Genomic DNA, 17,127 nt, shown 5'->3' with positions numbered 1-17,127 from the left:
TACACTCATATATATGTAATTTTCATTTTAAACATTTCTTCAGCAATGTTTTGTATTTTTTTAGTCTGCACATTTTGATGTTACTCTGCTAAAATTATTTTTAATTATTTTCTTTTTTTAAATTTATTTTTTTAACATCTTTATTGGAGTATAATTCCTTTACAATGCTGTGTTAGTTTCTGCTTTATAACAAAGTGAATCAGTTATACATATGTTCCCATATCTCTTCCCTCTTGTGTCTTCCTCCCTCCCACCCTCCCTATCCCACTCGTCTAGGTGGTCACAAAGCACTGAGCTGATCTCCCTGTGCTATGCGGCTGCTTCCCACTAGCTATCTATTCTACGTTTCGTAGTGCATATATGTCCATGCCACTCTCTCACTTTGTCACAGCTTACCCTTCCCCCTCCTCATATCCTCAAGTCCATTCTCTAGTAGGTCTGTGTCTTTATTCCTGTCTTACCCCTAGGTTCTTCATGACATTATTTTTTCTTAAATTCCATATATATGTGTTAGCATACGGTATTTGTTTTTCTCTTTCTGACTTACTTCACTCTGTACGACAGACTCTAGGTCCATCCACCTCAATACATATAGCTCAATTTCGTTTCTCTTTATGGCTGAGTAATATTCCATTGTATATATGTGCCACATCTTCTTTATCCATTATATGTGGCACATCTTCTTTATCGATTCATCCGATGATGGACACTTAGGTTGTTTCCATCTCCTGGCTATTGTAAATAGAGCTGCAATGAACATTTTGGTACATGACTCTTTTTGAATTATGGTTTTCTCAGGGTATATGCCCAGTAGTGGGATTGCTGGGTCATATGGTAGTTCTATTTGTAGTTTTTAAAGAAACCTCCATACTGTTCTCCGTAGTCCTGTACCAATTCACATTCCCACCAGCAGTGCAAGAGTGTTCCCTTTTCTCCACATCCTCTCCAGCATTTATTGTTTCTAGATTTTTTGATGATGGCCATTCTGACTGGTGTGAGATGATATCTCATTGTAGTTTTGATTTGCATTTCTCTAATGATTAATGATGTTGAGCATTCTTTCATGTGTTTGTTGGCAGTCTGTATATCTTCTTTGGAGAAATATCTATTTAGGTCTACTGCCCATTTCTGGATTGGGTTGTTTGTGTTTTTGATACTGAGCTGCATGAGCTGCTTGTAAATTTTGGAGATTAATCCTTTGTCAGTTGATTCATTTGCAAATATTTTCTCCCATTCTGAGGGTTGTCTTTTGGTTGTGTTTATGGTTTCCTTTGCTGTGCAAAAGCTTTGAAGTTTCATTAGGTCCCATTTGTTTATTTTTCTTTTTATTTCCATTTCTCTAGGAGGTGTGTCAAAAAGGGTCTTGCTGTGATTGATAGATCTTGCTGTCATAGAGTGTCCTGCCTATGTTTTTCTCTAAGAGTTTGATAGTGTTCGGCCTTATGTTTAGGTGTTTAATCCATTTTGAGTTTATTTTTGTGTATGATGTTAGGGAGTATCCTAATTTCATACTTTTACACGTAGCTGTCCAATTTTCTCAGCACCACTTATTGAAGAGGCTGTCTTTTCTCCACTGTATATTCTTGCCTCCTTTATCAAAGATAATGTGACCATAGGTGCGTGGGTTTATCTCTGGGCTTTCTATCCTGTTCCATTTATCTATACTTCTGATTTTGTGTCAGTACCATACTGTCTTGATTACTGTAGCTTTGTAGTGTAGTCTGAAGTCAGGGAGCCTGATTTCTCCAGCTCCGTTTTTCGTTCTCGAGATTGCTTTGGCTATTCGGGGTCTTTTGTGTTTCAATACAAATTGTGAATTTTTTTGTTCTAGTTCTGTGAAAAATGCCAGTGGCAGTTTGATAGGGATTGCATTGAATCTGTAGATTGCGTTGGATAGTAGAGTCATTTTCACAATGTTGATTCTTCCAATCCAAGAACATGATATATCTCTCCATCTATTTGTATCGTCTTTAATTTCTTTCATCAGTGTCTTATAATTTTGTGCATACAGGTCTTTTGTCTCCTTAGGTAGGTTTATTCCTAGATATTTTATTCTTTTTGTTGCAATGCTAAATGGGGGTGTTTTCTTAATTTCTCTTTCAGATTTTTCATCATTAGTGTATAGGAATGCCAGAGATTTCTGTGCATTAAATTTGTATCCTGCTACTGTACCAAATTCATTGATTAGCTCTAGTAGTTTTCTGGTAGCATGTTTAGGATTCTCTATGTATAGTATCATGTCATCTGCAAACAGTGACAGCTTTACTTCTTCTTTTCCGATTTGGATTCCTTTTATTTCTTTTTCATCTCTGATTGCTGTGGCTAAAACTTCCAAAACTATGTTGAATAAGAGTGGTGAGAGTGGGCATCCTTGTCTTGTTCCTGATCTTAGTGGAAATGATTCCACTGTTTCACCATTGCGGATGATTTTGGCTGTGGGTTTGTCATATATGGCCTTTATTATGTTGAGGAAAGTTCCCTCTATGCCTACTTTCTGCAGGGTTTTTTTTCATAAATGGGTGTTGAATATTTTCAGAAGCTTTTTCTGCGTCTATTGAGATGATCATATGGTTTTTCTCCTTCAATATGTTAATATGGTGTATCACATTGATTGATTTGTGTATATTGAAGAATCCTTGCATTTCCGGGATAAACCCCACTTGATCATGGTGTACGATCCTTTTAATGTGCTGTTGGATTCTGTTTGCTAGTATTTTGTTGAGGATTTTTGCATCTCTGTTCATCAGTGATATTGTCCTGTAGTTTTCTTTCTTTGTGACATCTTTGTCTGGTGTTGGTATCAGGGTGATGGTGGCCTCGTAGAATGAGTTTGGGAGTGTTCCTCCCTCTGCTATATTTTGGAAGAGTTTGAGAAGGTTAGGTGTTAGTGCTTCTCTAAATGTTTGATAGAATAGGCCTGTGAAGCCATCTGGTCCTGGGCTTTTATATTTTGAAAGATTTGTAATCACAGTTTCAATACCTGTGCTTGTGATTGGTCTGTTTGTATTTTCTATTTCTTCCTGGTTCAGTCTCGGCAGGTTGTGCATTTTTAAGAATTTGTCCATTTCTTCCAGGTTGTCCATTTTATTGGCATATCGTCGCTTATAGTAATCTCTCATGATCTTTTGTATTTCTGCAGTGACAGTTGTTACTTCTCCTTTTTCATTTCTAATTCTATTGATTTGAGTCTTCTCCCTTTTTTTCTTGATGAGTCTGACTAATGGTTTATCAATTTTGTTTTTCTTCTCAAAGAACCAGCTTTTAGTTTTATTCATCGTTGCTATCATTTCCTTCATTTGTTTTCATTTATTTCTGATCTGATCTTTATGATTTCTTTCCTTCTGCTAACTTTGGGGTGTTTTCTTCTTCTTTCTCTAATTGCTTTAGATGTAAGGTTAGGTTGTTCTTTTGAGATGTTTCTTGTTACTTAAGGTAGGATTGTATTGCTATAAACTTCCCTCTTAGAACTGCTTTTGCTGCATCCCATAGGTTTTGGGTCTTTGTGTTTTCATTGTCTTTTGTTTCTAGGTATTTTTTGATTTCCTCTTTGATTTCTTCAGTGTTCCCTTCGGTATTAAGTAGTGTATTGTTTAGCCTGCATGTGTTTGTATTTTTTACAGATTTTTTCCTGTCATTGATATCTAGTCTCACAGCATTGTGGTCGGAAAAGATACTAGATACACTTTCAGTTTTCTTAAATTTACCAAGGCTTGATTTGTGATCCAAGTTATGATCTATCCTAGAGAACATTCCATGAGCACTTGAGAAGAAAGTGTATTCTGTTGTTTTTGGATGGAATGTCCTATAAATATCAATTAAGTCCATCTTGTTTAATGTATCATTTAAAGCTTGTGTTTCCTTACTTATTTTCATTTTGGATGGTCTGTCCATTGGTGAAAGTGGGGTGTTAAAGTACCCTACTATGATTGTGTTACTGTTGATTTCCCCTTTTATGGCTGTTAGTATTTGCCTTATGTATTGAGGTGCCCCTATGTTGGGTGCATAAATATTTACAATTGTTATATCTTCTTCTTGAATCGATCCCTTGATCACTATGTAGTTTCCTTCTTTGTCTCTTGTAATAGTCTTTATTTTAAAGTCTATTTTGTCTGATATGAGAATTGCTACTCCAGCTTTCTTTTGGTTTCCATTTGCATGGAATATCTTTTTCCATCCAATCACTTTCAGTCTGTATGTGTACCTAGGTCTGAAGTGGGTCTCTTGTAGACAGCATATATATTGGTCTTGTTTTTGTATCCAATGAGCCAGTCTGTGTCTTTTGGTTGGAGCATTTAATCCTTTTACATTTAAGGTAATTGTCGATATGTATGTTTCTATTCCCATTTTCTTAATTGTTTTGGGTTTGTTATTGTAGTTCTTTTCCTACTCTTGTGTTTCCTGCCTAGAGAAGTTCCTTTAGCATTTGTTGTAAAGCTGGTTTGGTGGTGCTGAATTCTCTCAGCTTTTGCTTGTTTGTAAAGGTTTTAATTTCTCCATCAAATCTGAATGAGATCCTTGCTGCATAGAGTAATCTTGGTTGTAGGTTTTTCTCCTTCATCAATTTAAATATGTCCTGCCAGTCCCTTCTGGCTTGTAGAGTTTCTGCTGAAAGATCAGCTGTTAACCTTATGGGGATTCCCTTATGTGTTATTTGTAGTTTTTACCTTGCTGCTTTTTTTTGTGTGTGTGGTTCACGGGCCTCTCACTTTTGTGGCCTCTACCATTGCAGAGCACAGGCTCTGGATGTGCAGGCTCAGCGGCCATGGCTCACTGGCCTAGCCGCTCTGCGGCATGTGGGATCTTCCCGTAATGGGACACGAACCCATGTCCCCTGCATCGGCAGGCGGACTCTCAACCACTGCACCACCAGGGAAGCCCTACCTTGATGCTTTTATTATGTTTTCTTTGTACTTAATTTTTGATAGTTTGATTAACATGTGTCTTGGCGTGTTTCTCCTTGGATTTATCCTGTATGAGACTCTCTGTGCTTCCTGGACTTGAGTAACTATTTCCTTTCCCATATTAGGGAAGTTTTCAACTATAATCTCTTCAAATATTTTCTCAGTCCCTTTCTTTTTCTCTTCTTCTTCTTGGACCCCTATAATTCGAATGTTGGTGCGTTTAATGTTGTCCCAAGAGGTCTCCGAGACTGTCCTCAGTTTTTTTCATTCTTTTTTCTTTATTCTGCTCTGCAGTAGTTATTTCCACTATTTTATCTTGTAGGTCACTTATCCATTCTTCTGCCTCAGTTATTCTACTATTGATCCCTTCTAGAGAATTTTTAATTTCATTTATTGTGTTGTTCATTGTTTCTTTGCTCTTTAGTTCTTCTAGGTCCTTGTTAAACGTTTCTTGTATTTATTCTATTTCCAAGATTTTGGATCATCTTTATTATCGTTATTCTGAATTCTTTTTCAGGTAGACTGCCTATTTCCTCTTCATTTGTTAGGTCCGGTGGGTGTTTCCTTGCTTCTTCATCTGCTGTGTGTTTTTCTGTCTTCTCATTTTGCTTAACTTACTGTGTTTGGGGTCTCCTTTTTGCAGGCTGTAGGTTCGTAGTTCCTGTTGTTTTTGTTGTCTGTCTGCAGTGGCTAAGGTTAGTTAAGTGGGTTGTGTAGGCTTCCTGTTGGAGAGGACTAGTGCCTGTGTTCTGGTGGATGAGGCTGGATCTTGTCTTTCTGGTGGGCAGGTCCACGTCTGGTGTGTGTTTGGGGTGTCTGTGGCCTTATTATGATTTTAGGCAGCCTCCGTGCTGATGGATGGGGTTGTGTTCCTGTCTTGCTAGTTGTTGGCATAGGATGTTCAGCACTGTAGCTTGCTGGTCATTGAGTGAAGCTGGGTCTTGGCGTTGAGATGGAGATCTCTGGGAGATTTTCACCGTTTGATATTACGTGGAGCTGGGAGGTCTCTTGTGGACCAGTGTCCTAAAGTTGGCTCTCCCACCTCAGAGGCACAGCAGTGACTCCTGGCTGGAGCACCAAGAGCCTTTTATCCACAGGGCTCAGAATAAATGGGAGAAAAAATAGAAAGAAAGAAAGAAAGTGGATAAAATAAAATAAAGTAAAATAAAATAAGATAAATTTATTAAAATAAAAAAAAATTCAGAAAAAAACTTGAAAAAGAAAAAAAAAACAAAAACAAAGAACAGACAGACAGAACCCAAGGACAAATGGTAAAAGCAAAGCTGTACAGGCAAAATCACACACAGAAACATACACATACACACTCAAAAAAGAAAAATGGGAAAAAAATATATATCTTTGCTCCCAGCATCCACCTCCTGAATTTGGGATGGTTCGTTGTCTATTCAGGTATTCCACAGATGCAGGGTTCATCAAGTTGATGGTGGAGCTTTTATCCGCTGCTCCTGAGGCTGCTGGGAGAAGTTTCCCTTTCTCTTCTTTGTTTCCACAGCTCCTGGGGTTCAGCTTTGGATCTGGAGGCGCCTTTGCGTGTAGGTCACCTGAGGGCGTCTGTTCTTTGCTCAGACAGGACAGAGTTAAAGGAGCCGCTGATTCGGGAGCTCTGGCTCACTCAGGCCAGGGGGAGGGAGGGGTACGGAAGCGGGGCGAGCCTGTGGCGGCAGAGGCCAGCATGACGTTGCAGCAGCCTGATGCGTGCGTGCTTTCTCCCAGGGGAGTTGTCTCTGGATCACGGGACCCTGACAGTGGCGGGCTGCACAGGCTCCCAGGAGGGTAGCTGTGGGCAGTGACCTGTGCTTGCACACAGGTTTTTTGGTGGCTGCAGCAGCAGCCTTAGCATCTCATGCCTGTCTCTGGGTTCCACTCTGATAGCCGCTGCTCATGCGCGTCTCTGGAGCTCCATTAAGTGGCACTCTTAATCCTCTCTCCTCGTGCACCAGGAAATAAAGAGGGAAGAGAAAGTCTCTTTTCTCTTCGGCAGCTCCGGACTTTTTCCCGACTCCCTCCCGGCTGGCTGTCGCACACTAGCCCCTTTAGGGTGTGTTCACGCTGCCAACCCCAGTCCTCTCCCTGGGATCCGACCAAAGCTGGAGCCTCAGCTTCCAGCCCCTGCCTGCCTCGGCGGGTGAGCAGACAAGCCTCTAAGGCTGGTGAGTGCTGGTCGGCACCGATCCTCTGTGCGAGAATCTCTCCGCTTTGCCCTCCGCACCCCTGTGGCTGCGCTCTCCTCCGCGGCTTCGAAGCTCCCCACCCCCTCCGCCACCTGCAGTCTTTGCCCGCAAAGGGGCTTCCTAGTGTGTGGAAACCTTTCCTCCTTCACAGCTCCCTCCCACTGGTGCAAGTACCGTCCCTATTCTTTTGTCTCTGTTTTTTATTTTTTCTTTTGCCCTACACCAGGTACGTGGGGAGTTTCTTGCCTTTTGGCAGGTCTGAGGTCTTCTGCCAGCGTTCAGTAGGTGTTCTATACGAGCAGTTCCACATGTAGATGTATTTCTGATGTATTTGTGGGGAGGAAGGTGATCTCCGCGTCTTACTCTTCCACCATCTTTAAGCTCTCCCTCTCTTATTTTCTAATTCCAAATTTTTTTTTTGGTGGTATTGTAAATGTAATTAAGAAAATCATTTTTTAAATTGTTGAATGCCATGTATGTAAAAATGCAAGTTTTTTTGTATATTATTCTTATACCCTGCAAAATTTTCAAATTTACTCTTTAGTAGCTATTTTATAGATTTTAAAAAATTTTTCAGGTAAGCAATTATGTCAGCTGCAAATAGAGACAGTTTTGCTTCTTCCTTTCTAATCAGTATGCCTTTTAATTCTTTTATTGGGTGGGCCAAAAAGTGCCTTTGGTTTTTTTAAGTGAAAATAAAAGACACATTTTTCATTTCCACCAAGAACTTTATTGAACAACATATTCATCCTTTTGTTCCACTACCTTCTGCCATTTTTCAGGCAACTCCATAATTCCATCTTCCCAAAACTTTTTATGTTTTTGAGCAAAGAACTGTTCCATGTGCCTTTTATAATCTTCCAGGGAACTGACATTTTTTGCACTAAATGAATTTTGTAAAGACCGAAATAAATGGAAATCCGAAGGTGCAATGTGCGGTGAATACAGCGGATGAATCAGAACTTACCAGCCAAGCTATAACATTTTTTGCCAGGTCATCAAGGAAACATGCGGTCTTGCGTTATCCTGATGGAAGATTATGTGTTTTCTGTCGACTAATTCTGGACGCTTTTTGTCGATTGCTGCTTTCAGTTGGTCTAATTGGGAGCAGTACATGTTGGAATTAATCATTTGGTTTTACGGCAGGAGCTCATAATGGAGGAGTCCCTTCCAATCCCATCATATACACAACATCACCTTCTTTGGTTGAAGACCAGCCTTTGGTGGTGGTTCATTTCACTTGCCTCAGGATCTCTTCTGTTCCACATTGTTGTACAGTATCCACTTTTCATCACTCGTTACAATTTGTTTTAAAAACGGAACATTTTCATTACATTTCAGTAGAGAATCTTATGCGGATGTATGTCAAGAAGGTTTTTTTCGCTTAACTTATATGGAACCCAAACATCAAAGCGATTCACATAACCAAGGTGGTGCTTTATTTTCAATGCTTGATTTGTATATTTTGAATATGTCAGCTCTCTCCAGTGTGATATAACATTCATTGTTCTCATTTATTGTTTTGATTTGATCGCTATCAACTTCAGCTGGCCTACCTGACCGTGGAACATCGTCCAGTGACAAATCCCCAGCACGAAACTTCACAAACCACTTTTGACACATTCGCTCAGTCACAGCACCTTCTCCGTAAACTGCACAAATCTTTTTGTCTGTTTTATTTGGTTTTGACCTTTCTTGAAATAATAAGGCATAAGATACTGAAAATGTTCCTTTTTTTCTTCCATCTTCAATATTAAAATGGCTACACAAAAATTCACCAATTTTGATGTCTTTTTTTTAATGCACGCTGATATGACTGCTGTCACAGTACAGTCTAACAAAATTGTTTCGAATGAAGTTAAAAACAACTAAGTGTTTCTAGAGCCATCTTACGGAACAAACAACGAACATTTTGGCGCACCCAATACTTGCCTTATTGCAATTGATGGATCCCCATTCAATAGGTGTAGTGAGGATTGGCATTTTTGTCTTATTATTGTTTAGTGAGAAAATGCCCAATATTTCACCATACAGTGTAATGTCAGTTATTGGTTTTTCATAGATTCCCTATATCAGATGAAGTGAGTTCTATTCTGTTCCTAGCTGACTGAGAGTTTTAATCTTGAATGGGTGTTACATTGTGTCAAATGTTTATTCTTCATCTATTGAGATTATCATATGGATTTTTGTTTTTAGTCTGAACATGGTAAGTTATGTATATTGATTTTCAAATGTTAAACCAGCCTTGCATACCTCAGATAACCCTGCTTGCTAATGGTGTGTTATTCTTTTTATGTATTGCTTAAAACATTTGACTTAAAAAAAATGATGCTTGTGTACATATTTTTGAGAGATATTGATTTGTGCTTTTCTTTTTTGTCATATCTTTATCAGGTTTGCTATTAAGATTATGTCAGCTTCATAAAATAAGAATTGTTTTCCCCCTTTTAATTTTATGATAGAGTTAGCATGAGATTTGTGTTATTCTTCCCCTAAATGTGCAACAGACTGCATCAGTGACAGACTGATCTAGGCCCATCTATCTGGGCCTAGAGTTTGAGATGGTGTTTAATAATGAATTTGATTACTTAATAGGGGTATTCATATTTTCTGTTTTGTTTCAGTCATGGTAAGTTGTCATTTTCAGAAAATTTGTTCCTTTCATCTCAGTTATTAAATTTGTTAGCATAAAATTGTTCATACTATTCTTTTATTATCTAATTAATTCCAGTTTTAATGTTCATTTTTACCCATAACTTAAAAAAAATTCTAGCAGGACAGATATTTTTGTGGTACTTTTAAATTTATTTTTTGTTTAAATAAACTTTTAATTTTAGAATAGTTTTAGATTTACAGAAAAGTTGCAAAGTTGTTACAGAGAGTTCCCGAATACCCTTCACTGAGTTCTTCCTATTATTTACATCTTATATTACTATGGTATATTTGTTACCACTAAGAAACCAACATTAGTTCATTACTATTAACTAATCTCCATACTTTATTCAAATTTTAATAGTTTTTTAATACTGTCCTTTTTCTGTTCCAGAATCATCCAGGAGACATTACATGTCTCCTTAACCTTCTTTTGTCTATGCTAGTTTCTCAGACTTTCTGTTCTTGTGTTTTGTCTGTTTGTTTTTGTCTTGTGATGACCTTAACAGTTTTGAAATCAAGCTTTTTTATAGAATGTCTCTCATTTTGGGTTTGTTTCAAGTTCTTCCTCATGATTAGTAGTATATGGTTGTGGAAGATCACAGAAGTGAAATGCCAGTCTCATTATATCATATCAAGAGAGTATACTGTCAGCATAACTTATCACTAGTGATGTTAACCTTGATCATGTGGTGGAGGTGGTGCTTGTCCGGATCGCCACTGTAAAGCTACGTTTTTCATCCTTCCATACTCTTACTCTTTGGAAACAAGTCACTAAGCACAGCTCACACTCAGGGATGGAGAGTTAAGTCCCACCTCCTTGAGGGGCAATATCTACTCAAATTATTTGGAATTCTTCTGTAGAGGATATCTATCTCTTTTATGGGAGTTTTTTTTTTCCTTTACTATACCATAAAAATTTTTAATTTCTACTTGTATTATATTGACATCAAGTAGTGTGGCCAAATTGTCCCCACTTCACCCCACCCCCACTCCCACCTTCCCTTTCTCTCCAATCCAGATTAGAAGTTCAGTTATACTGGTGAGCAAAACTAATCAGTTTTGTTGATTGATATAAACATTGTGGTATTTAGGAGAACTTGTTACCATTTTGCTTCCTTCTTCACATGAGGCTACTGGTCACTAAAATAATAATTTATCAGCAACATCAACAGTTTAAACCCCAGTATGGAAGTTATAAGGTTGCATAGCAGACAATATCATAATGCCTTTTACTCATAAAACATTCTCAACTGGGGATGAGTGTTCATGATGTTTGAAACATTTATTGAATTTGCAGTGTCATGACCATACTGTTTTTGGTATGGGTGGAAGCGAATAATTCTACTTTTGAATCATAGCATAACAATGAAGGCTTTTAAAGAGAAGGAATGAGAATAGTAGGTGCTATTTTGGCTCTGAACAACAATACCCAGTGAACTCTGCCTGCTGCCATCACGAGGCACCTGGTGAGAAACACCTGCAGCTCCTCTTTTCTACCATTAAAGAACTTGATGTCAGGAAGTTAAACTCTTCCAATGACACATTCAGAAAAGAAAGGGTACAAAGCCTTATATACTTAGGAAGTTTGTGTAGCTTTTGAGAAAATGGCTTATATCAAATGTCCTTCTCCTCAGGATGATAAATGGTATAGGTATTTTTAATGACATTAATTGTGAAGTATCTTTTGTATGAATTCCCTACCACTCTTTAGAAATAAATGGTAAAATAAATGGTATAAATATTTTGGTTGATACTCTTTCAAAGTAGTTTCCAGGCCTATACACAAGTATATGTATACTTATACAGTGCTCTAATCATACTAAATATATTATTTTAGGACAAATATCATGAGCATTTCTTCATATTATTAAAAACTTTCACATCATTTTAATGTCTACAGCATTCCAGTGAATGGAGACACTGTAATTTAATGAGTCTCAGATTATGAAACTGTCACAAACAGTGCTAATGAACACACCTGGATAGTCATCTTTGACATATTACTGATTATTTCCTTAGAGCAAAGTTTCTCAAACTTGGCACTATTGACATTTCGGGAAGGAAACTTTTTGTTGTTGTTGTAGGGGACTGTCCTGTGCACTTTAGGATGGTGGGCAGCATCCCTGGCCTCTATCCACTAGATGCCAGTAGCACCTCCACTCCTCGCTGTGACAGCCAAATCAGTCTGCAGACATTGCCAAATGTCCCCTAGGAGCCAAAATTTCTCCGCCATTGAAAACCACTGACTCAGAGTAAGTTCTTTGAAGAAGAATTTTCACATAAATGATATGCACAATTTAAAGTTAAAAAAAATCTGTGTGGGTTTTATTTTCAATTTGAAGAAAGTAATAGGATATAGAGTGATAACTTAAAAATTTGTGAAAAAAAATTTTCCTAAACCTCTCCTACCAAAATTCTTAGAGTTAACTGTGCCCAGGGCTTAATACAGCAGGGTCCTATTCCACCTTAGCTACAGAAAAATCACTCTATGTAGCAAGAGAGTGACAGAGGGAATTCCCTGGCGGTCTAGTGGTTAGGGCTCCATGCTCTCACTGATGAGGGCCCAGATTCAATCCCTGGTCAGGGAACTAAGATCCCACCAAAAAAAAAAAAAAAAAAAAAAAAGAGAGAGAGATAGAAATCATGGATATAGGAGAGAAGGCCCAACTCTCAAACTGCTTCTCATCTTTTTGACTCCACAGTATTTTGTGATCTCAGATTCTATAACCATGTTTACACATTTTTGTTTTTGTTTTTTTGCGGTACGCGGGCCTCTCACCGCTGCGGCCTCTCCCGTAGCGGAGCACAGGCTCCGGACGCGCAGGCCCAGCGGCCATAGCTCACGGACCCAACCGCTCCGCGGCATGTGGGATCCTCCTGGACCGGGGCACAAACCCGTGTCCCCTGCATCGGCAGGCGGACCCCCAACCACTGCGCCACCAGGGAAGCGCACCATGTTTACACATTTTTGACCCCTAATGTTTTTCTTTTCTAGGCAGTAAAGAGGACTAAGTGTTTAGATATTGAAATAAGTCCAACCAGATTCTGATACTGTCCCTTACCAGTTTCTAACTAGTTGATCTTGGACCACTTTAATCCTCTTTCTCTATCTGTAAAGGGTCCACCATACAGAGTTGTTGGGAAAATTAAATATGAGATGTTTTAAATCTTGGCACCGAGAAAGGACTCGTTAAATATTATCCACTCTCCCCCCAACAAGTTGAAAGAAGAATTATTTATTTTCTCAATTTAATTATCTACTTCTAGGCCATCTGAGGAGGCATTAAAACAGAAAGCATTGTCCTGAAACTTTTTCATTGGTATAATAACTCATGTGATATGACAAAAGTAAATTTCATAATTGTGTATGAGACACCATGGTGGCTGCTATTTGAGTTACTTGGAACAGTATCCCATTGGGTGAGTGTGGGAAGAAAATACTAGATGCTTGATTTTCTGTGTATTTTAAATTTCATCCATTTTATTTTCTACTTTTATATTTACTAATATTTTAATATATTAGTACAATGGTGTGATGTATATGATTTATAAGTAAATAAAAATACGTTGAGGATGCTTGTTCAAAGTTTCTTTACTGCTGGGGTGTGAGATCAACATCTATTTTGGAGACCCTTGACCTGGAAGATAGCTTTTTGCTGTTTCTGTGATTTGGGATGGAGGAAAGGAGTCATAAATTTCACTGCCTGTCAGAATCCCCACAATTCACGGAGGGTTATTTCAACATCATTATGCATGAACGGGCCTCTCACTGTTGTGGCCTCTCCCGTTGCGGAGCACAGGCTCCGGACGTGCAGGCTCAGCGGCCATGGCTCACGGGCCCAGCCGCTCTGCGGCATGTGGGATCCTCCCGGACCGGGGCACGAACCCGTGTCCCCTGCATCGGCAGGCGGACTCTCAACTACTGCACCACCAGGGAAGCCCCGAGGCATGTTTTAAATGTTCCACCCTAGTCTCTCTTTCAAGATTGGTTGGAGTAGGGAGCAGGACGAAGTATTTTCCTATGTCACTGAGAGTACCTGGGAAGGTATTTCCCTCTGTTTTGAAAATGGAAAATAAAATACTACCTTTCTCTTTTGAAAAAAACTAAGCTAGGTATTAGGGGACAACAATGTCCAAATTAAATCTTCTCCTTGTGCCTTTCTTCAATTCTCCCTTGAATGGAATACGGATATCTAAAAGATAATGGAGATGTATGGTAAGATTGGTGGCATGTAAAATGGTGTCAGGGTTCAGAAGGTGTTGGGAAGGAGTGGGTTGTGTGTTTGTGTGTGTGCACACACACAGACACTCGTGTTTGAATGGGAGAACCAACATTCATGGGTTCCAGGTGTCTGACAGGTTCTTTACATGGAACATTTACATCATCCATATTCACCCTCATACAGCCAAGACATGGGAGAAGAGAATTTCTTGCCCTTCTCATGGTAAAAATTTTCAACATAAAGGAAAGATAAGGTGGAAAGTTAAGGTCCTGTTGTATCCCACATTGGTCCTTCTCTCACTGCACAGGCTATCAGTATTTTGTGTATCTTGTACTTCCAGAAATTTCTATGTCTACAAGGAAAAAAATACATATACAGCCTTTTCACAAATAAGATCATAATGTGCAAATAGAAATCATATTAAAGATTTGTTATCAAATTGCTTTTCCTCACTCTGCAATAAAATTGGGATATTTTCCATATCAGTATATATAGATTTACCTCATTCTTTCTAGAGGCCTCATGGCATTCCATTGCATGGATTTACTATAATAAATTTAGCTACTTTCTTATTCAACACTGTAATATTGTTTTTTGGCTGCGTTGGGTCCTCGCTGCTGCGCAGGGGCTTTATCTAGTTGCTCTGCTACGGTGTGTGGCTTCTTATTACGGTGGCCTCTCCTGCTGCAGAGCATAGCCTCCAGGCATGCAGGCTTCAGCAGTTGTGGCATGCGGGCTCAGTAGTTGTGGCTCACGGGCTCTAGAGCGCAGGCTCAGCAGCTGTGGTGCACGGGCTTTGTTGCTCCGTGGTATGTGGGAACTTCCCAGACCAGAGCTCGAACTTGTGTCCCGTGCATTGGCAGGCGGATTCTTAACCACTGCGCCAACAGGGAAGCCCCAACACTGTAATATTTTTTGCATGTATCTTTGAATACTTTTCGAGGGATACATTTATAGAAATGGAATTACTGGCTCAAAAGGTATGCATATTTAAAATTTAAATCCATCATGAGTGCATCAATTTATCTGCCCACAAGTGAGACATTAAAAAAAATTCATATTGTTTAATTTTTTTTTTCTTTTTTTTTTTTTTTGCGGTACGCGGGCCTCTCACTGCTGTGGTCTCTCCTGTTGCGGAGCACAGGCTCCGGACGCGCAGGCTCGGCGGCCATGGCTCACAGGCCCAGCTGCTCCGCGGCATGTGGGATCCTCCCGGACCGGGGCACGAACCCGTGTCGTTCGGCACGGACTCTCATCGGCAGGCGGACTCTCAACCACTGCGCCACCAGGGAAGCGCCCATATTGTTTAAATTTTATGGGCAAAAAAGGCACTTAATTTTTTCTTTCAAATATTGAGTGATATTGTGCATCTCAAAGCGGTCATTTGTAAACGTGACTGAGGTTAGGGCTCTTTCTACAATATGTTTGTTGCATCCTAAACTGTTTCTATACTTAGGGTCACCAGAGAAGCCAGAGTGCAGACTGCAGGGAGTACGGGTTTGAATGAACTTTGGCTGCTCCATCAAGCATGCTGATCACTGAGGAAACAACAGAAGACTCACCCAAGTGACTCATCCCCCAAATCCAACAGAGGTAATAGGATAACTTACATTGCACAGCCTTTTGGCTATTTAGTTGGATGTATGAGATCAACAGTGCACACTTTCTCTGCTGGATGTTGCTTTGGGAAAGAGACTTATTGGTTAGATGTCACATTGCAATGCAGTCAGGGGCTTTGGGACCTGATTCCCAATACTCAGAAGCATAGAGAAAAATTATTTAGCATCTTGGCCTCAGGCAACAATATCTACTTCATGGAGTTGCGTCAGGCATCAAATTCTATGGGGATGTACTACTGTCCACTGCATTAACTATCCTTCATGTTGTTTCATTATTTTCTGAGGCTGTACTTTGTATTGGATGGTGGAAAGCTTGAGGCTAGAGATAACCAAGGTGGCAATTTTAAGAGGCACATGAAATAAAAACGTGAGAGGTCGTGCACGTGGATGTAGTTTTACCCGGATTGGATTCATGTGCTATAATTAGTTTTAAATTTATTACTATCTTTTTCATGAAATTCAGATAGTCTGACTAGTTTATATTCTCTAAACATTTCTTGTTTTACTCTTTCATCAGATTCCACTCTTAAAATTCACTGCATGGTCTCCACAGACAAGAAGTGAAGGTTCTGCATTGCTACAGCCTCTCAGTTAAAAGACAGGGAATCCACATTTTCCCTCATTTTACTCTTAGGCCGCCAGTATGTTTTATAGTCTCCCACACACTTTTCTTCTCTCAAAGACATTTTCAAGTTTAATAATATATTTTTTAAAAGTCAGATAATTTTCAGGTAATAAAATTCTGGAATCCTGCAGACTTTAAAAGAAATACAAAGAATTTAAAAAAACCCTCACGTACCGAGCCATTTACCACGTCTATGTAAAAATTACAGCTACCCATTAGTAAGTTGCATTATAGAATTGCTAATATTACCTACTTTTTAAAAACATTAAAATAAACTTCTTTGGAAGTGATGTTATTTACCAAAAACAACAAGGCAGAATAAGGCATATATCTAAGTTGGTTTAAAATTGAAGTATATTTTATGTAAAATGGGACATTTTAAAGAATAATCTGAACAGGGAAGTCTTTTCCTACATAAATTTTTTATAACGTCGTACTGTGTAATATGGGAGTTTCTCCTGTTAATTTGTGGTTTTGAGAAGTATAGCTCTTAGTTAAAAAGTACCCATTTGAAGGTTTCTTAGCTTTCATTATGAGGGTACAGTGACCAAAAAAAATCACGTGTCTCATAGTATTCTATGTACTGCATGTAGTCTGGTCAAATGGAATCATCTACTTCAAAGTTATTGTGAAAGAAAACTGAAAAAGAATAAATTGTGTGTAATTGTGTTAAAGAGTAAGCTTTTACTGATCAGCTAGAAAATAACAAAGACATATTCGCTGTCTGTGCCTGGGTAATCAGTGGGGGGTTAGTAATATTATTTTGTACAAGAAAGAATATTTTTTAAGTGTGTTAAGTTGTTCTTTACTGAAGGGCATGAGAACATTGCATAATCTTTAACTCCTGCCAGAGAGGCTTTGTCACTGGGTAGAATCAGTTTTATAGTCTATTCATGTATTCAACCAGCATTT

The 17,127-nt window shown here is 38.9% G+C and overlaps 1 long non-coding RNA gene across 1 annotated transcript in view; it reads left to right on the top strand.

Moving 5' to 3' along the window:
• Window positions 1–15,541, top strand: part of LOC115844270 (uncharacterized) — a 180,548-nt gene extending 165,007 nt beyond the window's left edge. The window contains exon 3 of the long non-coding RNA XR_004036051.2: window positions 15,428–15,541. This is a non-coding gene — a long non-coding RNA (uncharacterized lncRNA). The remainder of the gene's footprint in view (window positions 1–15,427) is intronic.
• The last annotated feature ends 1,586 nt before the right edge of the window (window positions 15,542–17,127 follow it).

The sequence above is a fragment of the Globicephala melas genome, chromosome 3 (genome assembly GCF_963455315.2).
Source record: "Globicephala melas chromosome 3, mGloMel1.2, whole genome shotgun sequence".
Taxonomy (NCBI): Eukaryota; Metazoa; Chordata; class Mammalia; order Artiodactyla; family Delphinidae; genus Globicephala; species Globicephala melas.
Note: the sequence above shows the minus strand (reverse complement) of the source record. Positions and strands in the feature narration are given on the sequence as shown.